The 10,208-nt window shown below is 42.9% G+C and overlaps 1 protein-coding gene across 1 annotated transcript in view; it reads right to left on the reverse strand.

Annotated features, from left to right (window-relative positions):
* Positions 1–10,208, reverse strand: part of AMER2 (APC membrane recruitment protein 2) — a 17,062-nt gene continuing 6,854 nt past the window's right edge. Inside the window, exons 2-4 of the transcript XR_006015342.1 lie at positions 5,045–5,249; positions 1,762–1,908; positions 1–1,678 (exon numbers count right to left, since the gene is read on the reverse strand). The gene's annotated coding sequence lies outside the window, so the exon portion shown is untranslated. The remainder of the gene's footprint in view (positions 1,679–1,761; positions 1,909–5,044; positions 5,250–10,208) is intronic.

Below are 10,208 nucleotides of genomic sequence, written 5' to 3' on the forward strand. Positions count from 1 at the left end.
ATAATTCGACTCCAAGGTGTAATTTATGTTTTAATAAGTAATATAATATAAAATTTTTCTTTAGTCAAATAAAATTATGTATAAAACTAGTGTTTTAAAATAGTTGGAGTCCTTCCTCTAGATAAAACCCGTATGTCTTTGGGTCAATTTACAGGTGTTGTGTTTTTGTGCAAGAAACAGCCACTCTAGAGCATCCTAAGCTCATTCTTGTTGTAGAAGGTGGTAGTAAAAACAAAGCATACTATTGCATACCATAGATTTCCTTAAAAAATATATCTTGTAATACAGTTTCCAAAGGAAAAAAAATGCATGAAAACGTTACTTGCGAGAGGAGCTGTGTAACAGAGCTTGTTTTGGTTTGAAGGGGTTTTTTTCCATGTATTACTGATAAAGAATGTGCTTTTAAGAAACTACAGGCTAACGTGTGGACACAGGAAAATGTCCTCCTACAATAAACAAGAATTCTCTCATTAGCAAACTGCTTGAGTACTACTATAAGGCCTTAGTGCAGCTGGCACAGTTCCTAAGAATAGAATTATTCATTGCCATGGTTACCCATGCTGGAAATATTACCCTTTGCAATCATTGTAAACAAAGATCCTTTCACAACAGTGTAAAAATTAGAGTGCTTCAAGAAATTAAAGGAAATTATAAATTGTACAGTGGTTGAAGTTATGCCTTGTAAGCACTGTAGCTTGTCTAACACACAAGGGGTTCAAAAACCCTCTGCAGAGAGCTGATCCTCTCCCAGCCTGAGCAACTTGTGAAGCTCGCACCTGTAACCACCAAGAGCGGGGTCAGAGCCTGAGAGCCAGAGTGCCTGTGCAGCACACAAGCCCTTCTCGTGGGGGACCCATGTCACGGGTCCTCGGTGGAAGTGTGCTGTAAAAGCCACTCCAAAGGCACTGGTCACAGCTGCAGCAGGGGAAGGTGAGAGCTGGGAACGTACCACACATGTCGCCCCTGGAGCTCTCCAGATGAAGAGTATCATGGAGCTAACTTGCGTCAAACCTTTGAGTCATGGAGGAGAGCGGTCCCTGGAGTTAGCACAAGCTTGGACAGAAACAGCAGACACTAACTGGGCTGCTCTCCTGCACCACGCTTGAGTAGCTGGAGCAGAAGACATTCCAACAAGTGACATTTACACTGTGCAAATGCCCAGCAAGGAGGGAGGTTGGTTCACATGCAAGCAGGCAGTAGGAGAGTGGGAGAAGCAGGACTAAAACTCAGGTGTTCTTTGGTCCTGCAAGTGCCTTTTCCACCTGCACACATTTCCTCAGGTTGGGCTCAGTTTCTTCAGATGCCCATGCCTTCCTTCTGTCTGGTGTGTTGGCACCGTGGGGCTGTGGCTCCAGCACACACAACCTGGAGAGGCTCTCCACTGGCGGTCCACAGCAGAGTATGAAGACATCCTAAATAAATCACTTGCAGTGGCACAAAATTTGAAGAATTTGGCCACATGAAACCTCTCCCCTGGAAGGCTGACAATCCCCATTTAGATGTGGAAAAAGCAAAGGGGTGTGGTTCTGCACTGAAGGTCACAGGAGGACATCTGTGAAAGGATATCACAGCCTGACTCCAATTCTCTGCCCTGTTCTGCAGCCATTCTCCTTCCTGAGCCATGTTAAACAGCCCCACAACAGCACCGGGGAGCCTGGAGAAGCCCTGCAGAAAAGCCCTAGGGAGGAAAGAGTAAGTTCAGTGATGCAGAACAAGACAAGGAAACAAGCAGCCTACAAACCTCAGCAAAGTGCTCCTTACCTCTGCTGGCAGCTGGGGCACAGCAGAGCATTAGCGATCCTTACTGCATGGGAGCACTTCTGCAGAGGGGAGGTCTGGCAGGCCATGGGAGCTGCAGGTTGGTAACCTCTGGAGGAAGCATAACTCGTGCTCCTGCACATCATCCAACTGGAAAAAAACAGATGTGACAAGATAACACTGAAATGGAGTCCCAAGGGGGAAAGAGAAATTGGGGAGCTTGTTAAGAACCCTGCTGCCATCTGGAAGGCAGGAAGAGGCAGGCAACTGTGAGAAAGTCACATCTCAGGGGGGAGCCTGGGTGCTCACAGCTGGCACTGCATGATGAAAGGATGGGGAGTAGCTGATGGGCCTGCCCTGCCCTGGAAATCGGATCAGAGGGTGAAAGGAAGGTTGGTTTTCATTTTCCCAAGACTTCAGGGTATGTAGCAGAATCTAAAATAATCACCCGTGCTGATTGTTGTCCTTGGCAGGAACAGTAACTTTGTGGCCCAAAGGGTTTAATTGAAGATACAAGGGGGGAAATGAGAACACATTGGGCTCTTGATTTGCTAATAGGAGTCTTTTGTGCTGTTTATTGGTTCAGAGCCATCTCCTAGGTCTTAACCCTTTACTCCTTAGTTGCCATGAAAACATGTGGTCTTCCTCGACTATGTTTTTTTTCAGAGGTAAGAACTGTTCTTTTTGAGCTTTCTCTAAGCTCCCATCATTGGTGCTAAATCTGGGGCATGAAAAGGGAAGAGAAGGCCTATGCCATGGTAACAGATGCCTTTGAATTAGTAACTGGTTTTCTAGTAACTGATATTTTCTGTAATTCAGCCCAAGGAACACCAGCTTAACACTGGCCTTCTCTTATGGAAATGAAGGACAAAAGGCTTTTGCTTTTGGTTAGTCATGTAAATCCTCCTATGAAGCCTATTCTACCAGAAGGGTAGGAAAAGGCTGTGCTATAAATAGTGCTGTGTGTTTGCCTGCGCTGAGGCAGAAATGTAAGGTTTCATAGCTCGGACTGAGGACCCTGGTCGTGTCAGAGCCAGGGGCTGGCATTTGCCTTTATGCTTGTGCTCTGATGTCTGGTTTGTTTTCCGATACAGTCATTTATTTTAAATCGGTCTGAATACGTTACATCTTGAGAAAGAATCAAGATTAACTTGTCTCTGTAATCTCGTCCTACTGTTTTTCCATAAAACATGTGTATTTATGTTATTTTCTGTCAGACCCTAGGAAAAAAAACAGGCAAATTTAACAGCATGTAGTGATGATAGACATAAATGTGTTAAGCCCCCAAGAAAGCAGCAATAGGCAGCTCAGAAAAGGATGCAGGCACCATTTCTGCAGTTGCTGCATAGGAGCATTTCTTACTGATTTGAATGAGGCTGTTCAGACGAAGCAGCTGCGTAATCAGACACTAAATCTGGCATGATAATGACTGGATGTGGTCTAATTGGGAGGATCAAAAACTTAATTAGTTAACAGGGGAAAAAAAGACATCTATAAGCAAAAGAGTAGCAGGAGTGATTTCTTCGCTATAAGTGCTGCATTTTTGTGAAATTTGTTATCTGTCAGTAAACAAACTCTATTAGTGCAGAATGTGAAAGGTAGAAAGTCAGGAAAAGACGGATGTAGATTCAATATATCCCAAGTGTAAACATAGACCAAGACTAGCTAAATTCTTATCTGTCTTTACTTTTCCTTAAGAAATACTCAGAACAATCCTTTTGATTGTTTTCAACATTTTTCTGATCCTCTACATTACTTTAGTAGAGCAGATGATTTTTTCATGTCCTCTTTAGATTGTGATCAGTGTCTTCACAACCATAATCAAAAGGAGGTTTTTCCCTACTCATATTTACTAAGATGCATTTGCCTTTATTTATTCAAATGGATTTCCTTGTAAAATTAGGCTGTGTTTTTGTCTTTTCAGGTGAACAAATGAAGCCGGACAGGAGTGGGACAGATTTGCTTTACATGACATACATAATCTCTGTCCTTAAAAAACTGTTTGGTCATGGGATTTTTGCTTTCTTTGCATTCCACATATCACCCTGGATGTTCCTAGCTCCATGCAAGGAGCTCAGCACCATTTGTTCCCACGCTAGCCTACAACTGAATATGCTCTTGAAGCACGTTGAGCCACATTGGTGTCCTGGAGGCAACCATCTCCCTGTGAAGCAAAAGAGGACACTGCTGCCTGCAAGGCTTCTGGCTGCCCCAGGTTTCACAGCCTCAGCCTCTCCCACCACCTCCACGATTCTACCCAGGCTCTGGTATTCAATTTTTTCAGAGGTTCTCTCTTTTTCAGAGGTACTCTGCTCATTCAAGACGCTGGAGAATCTTTATTCAAGTCTCTTCTCTGTCCAAGGGACTTAAGGGTTTCAAGTGACACCAACAGAAGGGTGATGAGGCCAGAGGAAGAGCCATCCGCGACTCCCACTGTGACACATGGGACAGCAGACCCAGCCATGCAATGCTTTTGAGCCTGCTCAGTGCAAGCACTTAAATGATAGTGAAATTTGATCATAAAACTTCAGACCACAGGTTCTGAGCAGCAACACCGCTGGGTGCAGCTGATTTTGTGGATCTGACTTTAAAATGTGGCACCTGCAGACTTCTCTAAGTCAGGAAAGGAAGCAGTGGAAGAAGGACCCGCACCACCCTGCTCCAGGACAGTGCTCCATCAGAAGGCACAAGCCCTCCCTCCCCTCTCTGGTGGCACCCTTGGCTCTAGGTCACCTCTCCCCTGGCATTCACATGGGAGTGCTGTACAGAGGCACTTTGTGAAGGGACTTTGCATAAGGATGAAGCCTCAGCATGGGTAATTTGTTAGTCTTTGGAGTAGCTGCAGGGAATTGTACTTAAGAGACTCATTGCATTTGTCTTAAGCTGGAAAATATACACATAATGATCAAGGACAAGTCTCCTTCATTAGTCAGAACAGGAGACCTCCTGTTCCCAAGGTCTAAGTGAATACCTGATCCAAGTGCTAAGGGTCTTTGCAGAGCATAAACAGGGATGTCATTAGAGATGAAGCAGTTTCTTGGTCCTCAGCTGCCATAGGAGCATCCATGGCTGCTGAAATAACCCTTTGAAGAATTTTGGAGCCTCCTCCCCATCCCCCTCAGGGCACTGTGGAATGGTTTTAATTGGAAGCAGATGTGCAATGTGGTAGGTAGGAGCAGGCATCTGCTCAATGTGAGCTCCTAGTAAACAACTCCTGTACAATGACTTTGAAAGGCAAAAATACCATGATTCAAAGGAAAGGATTTAAAATTAGACTAGTACTCACTCATGGTCAGTTGACTGGTCCATTACACTTGCCAACACTCCTTACCAATTATTCAGAGTCAAGAATATTATCTTCTCTTTGTTGCTTGATAGATTTTGGATGGAACATTCACCTTCAATGTATAGGTCACAGAGAGATTTCCAGGTCCTCACTCCCATTGCAAACACTTTTCCAGTAAGGTGGCCTTGAAAGTCGTAGAGATGTACTGTTGGGAATGATCGATTTTGGTTTGAATCAGGAAGGGACTTTTAGCTCAATATTAGAAAATTCATTTTGATTTCAAAAAGAATACTTGGGCCAAGTCTGGTTTCAGGAGATTTTTCAATTTTTTTCTGTCACATTGGATCCGCCAGTTTACAGTCATCTGGGTTTGTGGAAGGTGTTAACAGCTGCATCATGCAGATCTACAGTTATCAAGGTTCATGAGGTTGCCATACATTTGCCCCACACTTCATTGAAACCCCTTTGTTCCCCAATATGCCAGTACCTATACTTGGACTCAAGCGAGGCAATCACTAGGCAATCTGTGTGGCAGAGAATTTAAACCTTCTCTGGCAGAGAAATTAAACTCTTCTGCTTTCAGATGCATGGGATAAAAGACAGGAACGTGCAATAGCGGACTCAGACTGAGAGGGCCTGAATGCAAAACTGTTTGTGCACTAAACCACTGGGAAAACATTTCTTCAGCCTCATTCCAACTACTGGAAAGAGGAGTTACGCTTTTGTGAGCATAGGATCGATTGTGTCACCATGTCCTGCTCCTAACTAGCATTAATGAACTTTTCATGCCTTTTGCTTTGTTGTTCTTTGAAAACTATTGAGCAGATTTTATTCCAGTTCTCACTCTGGCTGGCTCAGTATATTCCATGGGAGAACCTTTAACTAGGCAGTGCTACTAAGCTCAGCGAAGTAAATAAACATAAGGATTAAAACTCAACTCGAAAGCAGATGCTTTATGCATGTTCAACTTGCAAAAAATTTAGAGAAAGTTGCAAACCAGAGGTTCCAATAAATGTAATTTAATAGTCATAGAAAGGAAGTGACTTTTAAAGGTGGGAAATGTAGCTTACTGCAGACTGCATTTTCTAGCCGTCACGCCAAAACTGCAACTCCAAAGTCAATTTGTGCCAAAAGAACAAGATTCCCTGCTTGCTTCTCAACCAGGAAAATCAGAAAACAAAGTTGATTTGAAAAACAAAATGAAACTCAGTCCATTTCATTGTGTAAGTGGTTTAAAGGAAAAAAAATCCAAAACCAAACAAAAACCACATGCTGATGAAACAGAAGACCAGAAGACCAAAACTCTCATTTCTGAAAATCCTCCTTTAAGTAACAAATTAAGTTTCGCTCTTCTATGATGTTATTAGTAAAACTGCTAAAAGCATTTCTACATGAAAATGAAATTGCACACATGCCCAGATATTCTCTTTTATGCTGTTTTGGAGACATAACTCCCTAATGTCTTGCTTTGAAAAGCCTAGTATTTTCCAGTGCACTGAATAGATTGGCTCTAACTTGAACATCAAAAAGCAACCTTCACATTCATCGATGAAAAGTGACAACTGATTTTATTGACTGTTTTCATTATAACACATGACAGTGGGAATATTTTTCACTGTTAAGATTTTTGAATGGAAGAAAAGTGCAGTTAGTCTGAGTTCCTTACATTCATTAGAAGCAAGACTATTGAAACCATCAACATTTACAGTGACACGTAAGCAAACACCAGAATCAGTGCTAATAAATACAGAGAGTACCAAAATAAATATTTACAGAATTAAAAATATAACAAACACTGATTAGTATATCCTTGTGAACTGCCCGGGAAGAAAGACACCTATTGCTATCAGTTAGGTTGTAAATACATTAAGAATACAGTGATTCGAGGAGACATGTACTCATCAAAGTTTGTAGAGGTGGAAAGGAGCAGAGTGTGTCTAACAGTCTGTTATAAAAACACCCCTTGGAATGTTGTGAGCTTTCATTATGAAAAAGTTGGTGCACCCAGACTCACCGGATTATTACCAAACCTTTTAGATGAGAAGAGTGGGGAGTTCTGGCTTTACTCACTCGTTATCTCAAATAGGTCGTATGCTACTTTACAGGAGGTGGCTGACACAAAAAATACAAGGAAATATTGTAATTAACCATGATCTGTCAGCTATATCTCATCCTATAGAAACAGGCTGAGTGACTTCTAACAGGACACACGTGTCCCCTTCAGCATGCAGGAAACACTGAGTTGGTTTGTCCGATGCAGTCCCTGCTACCCTTTCCTCAGGCACACCAGGATGTTTAAGCAGAGTTGGGTTGTCATAAAAGTCTAAAGCCATGCTGTATTTTCTGGGTTTATTGAATCTGTATTTTCCATCACCCGTATTCATACCTTCATACTTCATCCCCCATTTTAACAGGACCCCAAGCTTCACCACCAGAACTTTTCTGAGACAGTCTATTAAAAAACAGAGCAGGGAAAATTCAGATGGAGCCAAGTTATGGGCTCTTCACTCAATAAAAACCAACAGCACTAACAGATCCACTGATTTCAGAGAGAATACTGGTGGAATGAGATATTATCTATATTACATAGACAAATTACAATTTCACTCATGGCAGAGGATTTATTTTAATTTTATGAAAAAGCAACCACTTTAGTCTTGCTCCCCCTTTTGAAATGCAGGATGATGTTGCTTAGTACTTGTTGGTGCTGCTGCACAATGTGTCTTACACTCCCTCCCCACTTCTCCTCCTCCTGCTGCAAGGGAGCAGTCAGAGCTCACCACTCTGCCTATGGCTTGGGTCTTTGCATCTTCCTGGCAAAATGAGGATGGGAGAGCAGTGAGATGCCACAGTGATGGGCTACAGGGGACTTGTGGATGCTTCTGTGCTGAAACTGCCTTTAGAAACCAAGACACTGGGCACTGCTCAGGTGTGGCTGAGAGCAGTCACACAGTAGTCCACCTGCAGGAGTGCTGGCTTCAGTACGCCCGAACTCACGCTGGCTCCTAACCCAGTGTAACACAGCAACCCCAGCAAGCAACAGTGCAAGAAAAAAAGGATACAGATTTTTTAGGCATATGCACAACTTTCTTTTTCCACAAGGCTTTCATCCCATCTCCCAGATGCCCTATCAGCACTCCCACCCCAGCACAGCACCCCCACCCTGCCTTTTCCTGCTGCTGTCCAGGGCTGACACCTCCACATGGCAACACCTTGCACCCCTCTGCTGGCACCACATGGCAAGATCAGACAGCAAATTCTGCCGGTGACTTAGGGTGCCTTGCTCCCCCAGTCCACAGGGTGCAGGTGAGTTGGGACACACCTTCCCCCCTGCTGTCATTAACCGAGAATCACATTTTAAGGTCAGCCTTAATTCAAAGCAGATATAACCAATTTTCTTTTACGAGCACATTATGTTCAAAGCTTCCAATGCATCTGCATAAAAAGCCCATGGAAACAACCTGATACTGATTTAGCAACTGTTTTGATGCAACATCATCCAAAATAATAAAAAGCTGTTAAAGATCTTACCATTCAGTCCCCACATACCTTCTCCCTAATGACACATTTAAAATGTGGCTGTGCAATAATTAAAGGGAGGCTTCATTAGTTACCATATCAAAAACATGAACAATGACAAAATAAGCAGGGGGTTTAGAGCTCTGGAAAGAATCTGGTCCTGTTTTTGCCATCAAGAGTTAAATTAAGGAAGGCAGTGATTGTGTTAGCTGTAATTTAAACATGCTGAGCACTGGAGTTATGTGCAGGAGTGCAGCTTGTTAAGATGAAAAACAATGGAAAGACATGTTTTGCATTCAGATCAGTGAAAACACTACCACAGTTATATAAAAGACTGCACAAACACCTGAAAAATGTTAATCTTAAAAAAAAAAAAAGGAAGACTTGTTTAAGAAACACTTTCTATTTCCTTACAATTAAGAGATTAACAACCTCTGCCAGTTCATATTGGAGTCAGTGGCAGCTTTGCCACAGCAGAACTGGACCATAGAAAGAGATTGTCCTGTTGGCAAATGCCAGTTTTCTCACTTCGTGGCCATAGCTGGATTAGCTTTTATTGCAGAGCATTGCTTGGATGTGATATCAAAGTAGGCAAAGCAATCTTCTGTTAGCCATTGCTACCAGAAGCCTTTCAGCCTGGCAGTTTAAACTTCTTGCCCTGTGAGGTGCATAACCTTTTCCTCTCTGTACTACAACTTTGGCTCTATTTTTTTAAGTATGTACAGAAAGGAAAAAGGAAAGCAGTTCTTACCAAAGATAAAGAAAATCTGGGCACAGTCTCCATAACAAACAGCTCCTGGGCTTTCCTACAAGAGTGGCCTGCTTCCCTGCTACATTCACTAAACTGTCCACAACAGGAAAATACCACTCAACATCCTCACTCGTGTATGAGATCACATAGCAGGTATCTTTCCCTCTTATTCTGAGGAGGATATAATTTTTTTCAAGACCATGAAGTTGAAACAAAGACCTCCTGAAGAGGAGGCATACTGGCAGCAGCTCCTCTTTTCTAGCTGGAAGGCTAGATCAAAAATCTCAGTTTCCCAAGCAACTGCAGTATGGCTGAGAAGGAATGAGAGATATAGAGGGGAAAAAAAGGGTCCTAGGCAATAGTACTCACTGTTTCGGGGGAAAAGCCTTCTAAGGCAAGAAGAGTTTTAACAACCTGCTTTTGCAGGGATAAAGGCCCCCATGATGTGGCTCAAGTGGTTATAGCTATTATTCCTTTGCATATGACAAGTTCTTCCATTTCTCTCTACGTGAAATGGACCTAGGAAACATCAAATCAGTGCTGAATGTTCCCACCCGAGATGCTCACAAGGAAGACAAGATATGAACTAATGATGAGTAAAAAATTCCTGTGAGTTAAATTAAACTGTCCCCTGAAAACAAACAGCAAGACAGACTGAGATACCTCCTGCTCACAGTAAACAGCACGTGGACTCATGACAAGGGAATCTTATCATCCCATCCCTCCCATCCCTCAGTGGAAGGGAGGGATGTTCAGCAGGAACCAGTCCCAGGCCACTGGGGACAGCTGACAGGGTATTCTCAGCACTGACTCTCAGAAGAGTCAGTTGTTGTGCAGCTCTGCTCGGACACGTGGGGTTATGTCACCATAATAAAAACATAAACAAAGCGGGGG

Source organism: Corvus kubaryi, unplaced genomic scaffold, assembly GCF_017639235.1.
Source record: "Corvus kubaryi isolate FWS band 111438036 unplaced genomic scaffold, C.kubaryi_AGA036_p1.0 37256, whole genome shotgun sequence".
NCBI lineage: Eukaryota > Metazoa > Chordata > Aves > Passeriformes > Corvidae > Corvus > Corvus kubaryi.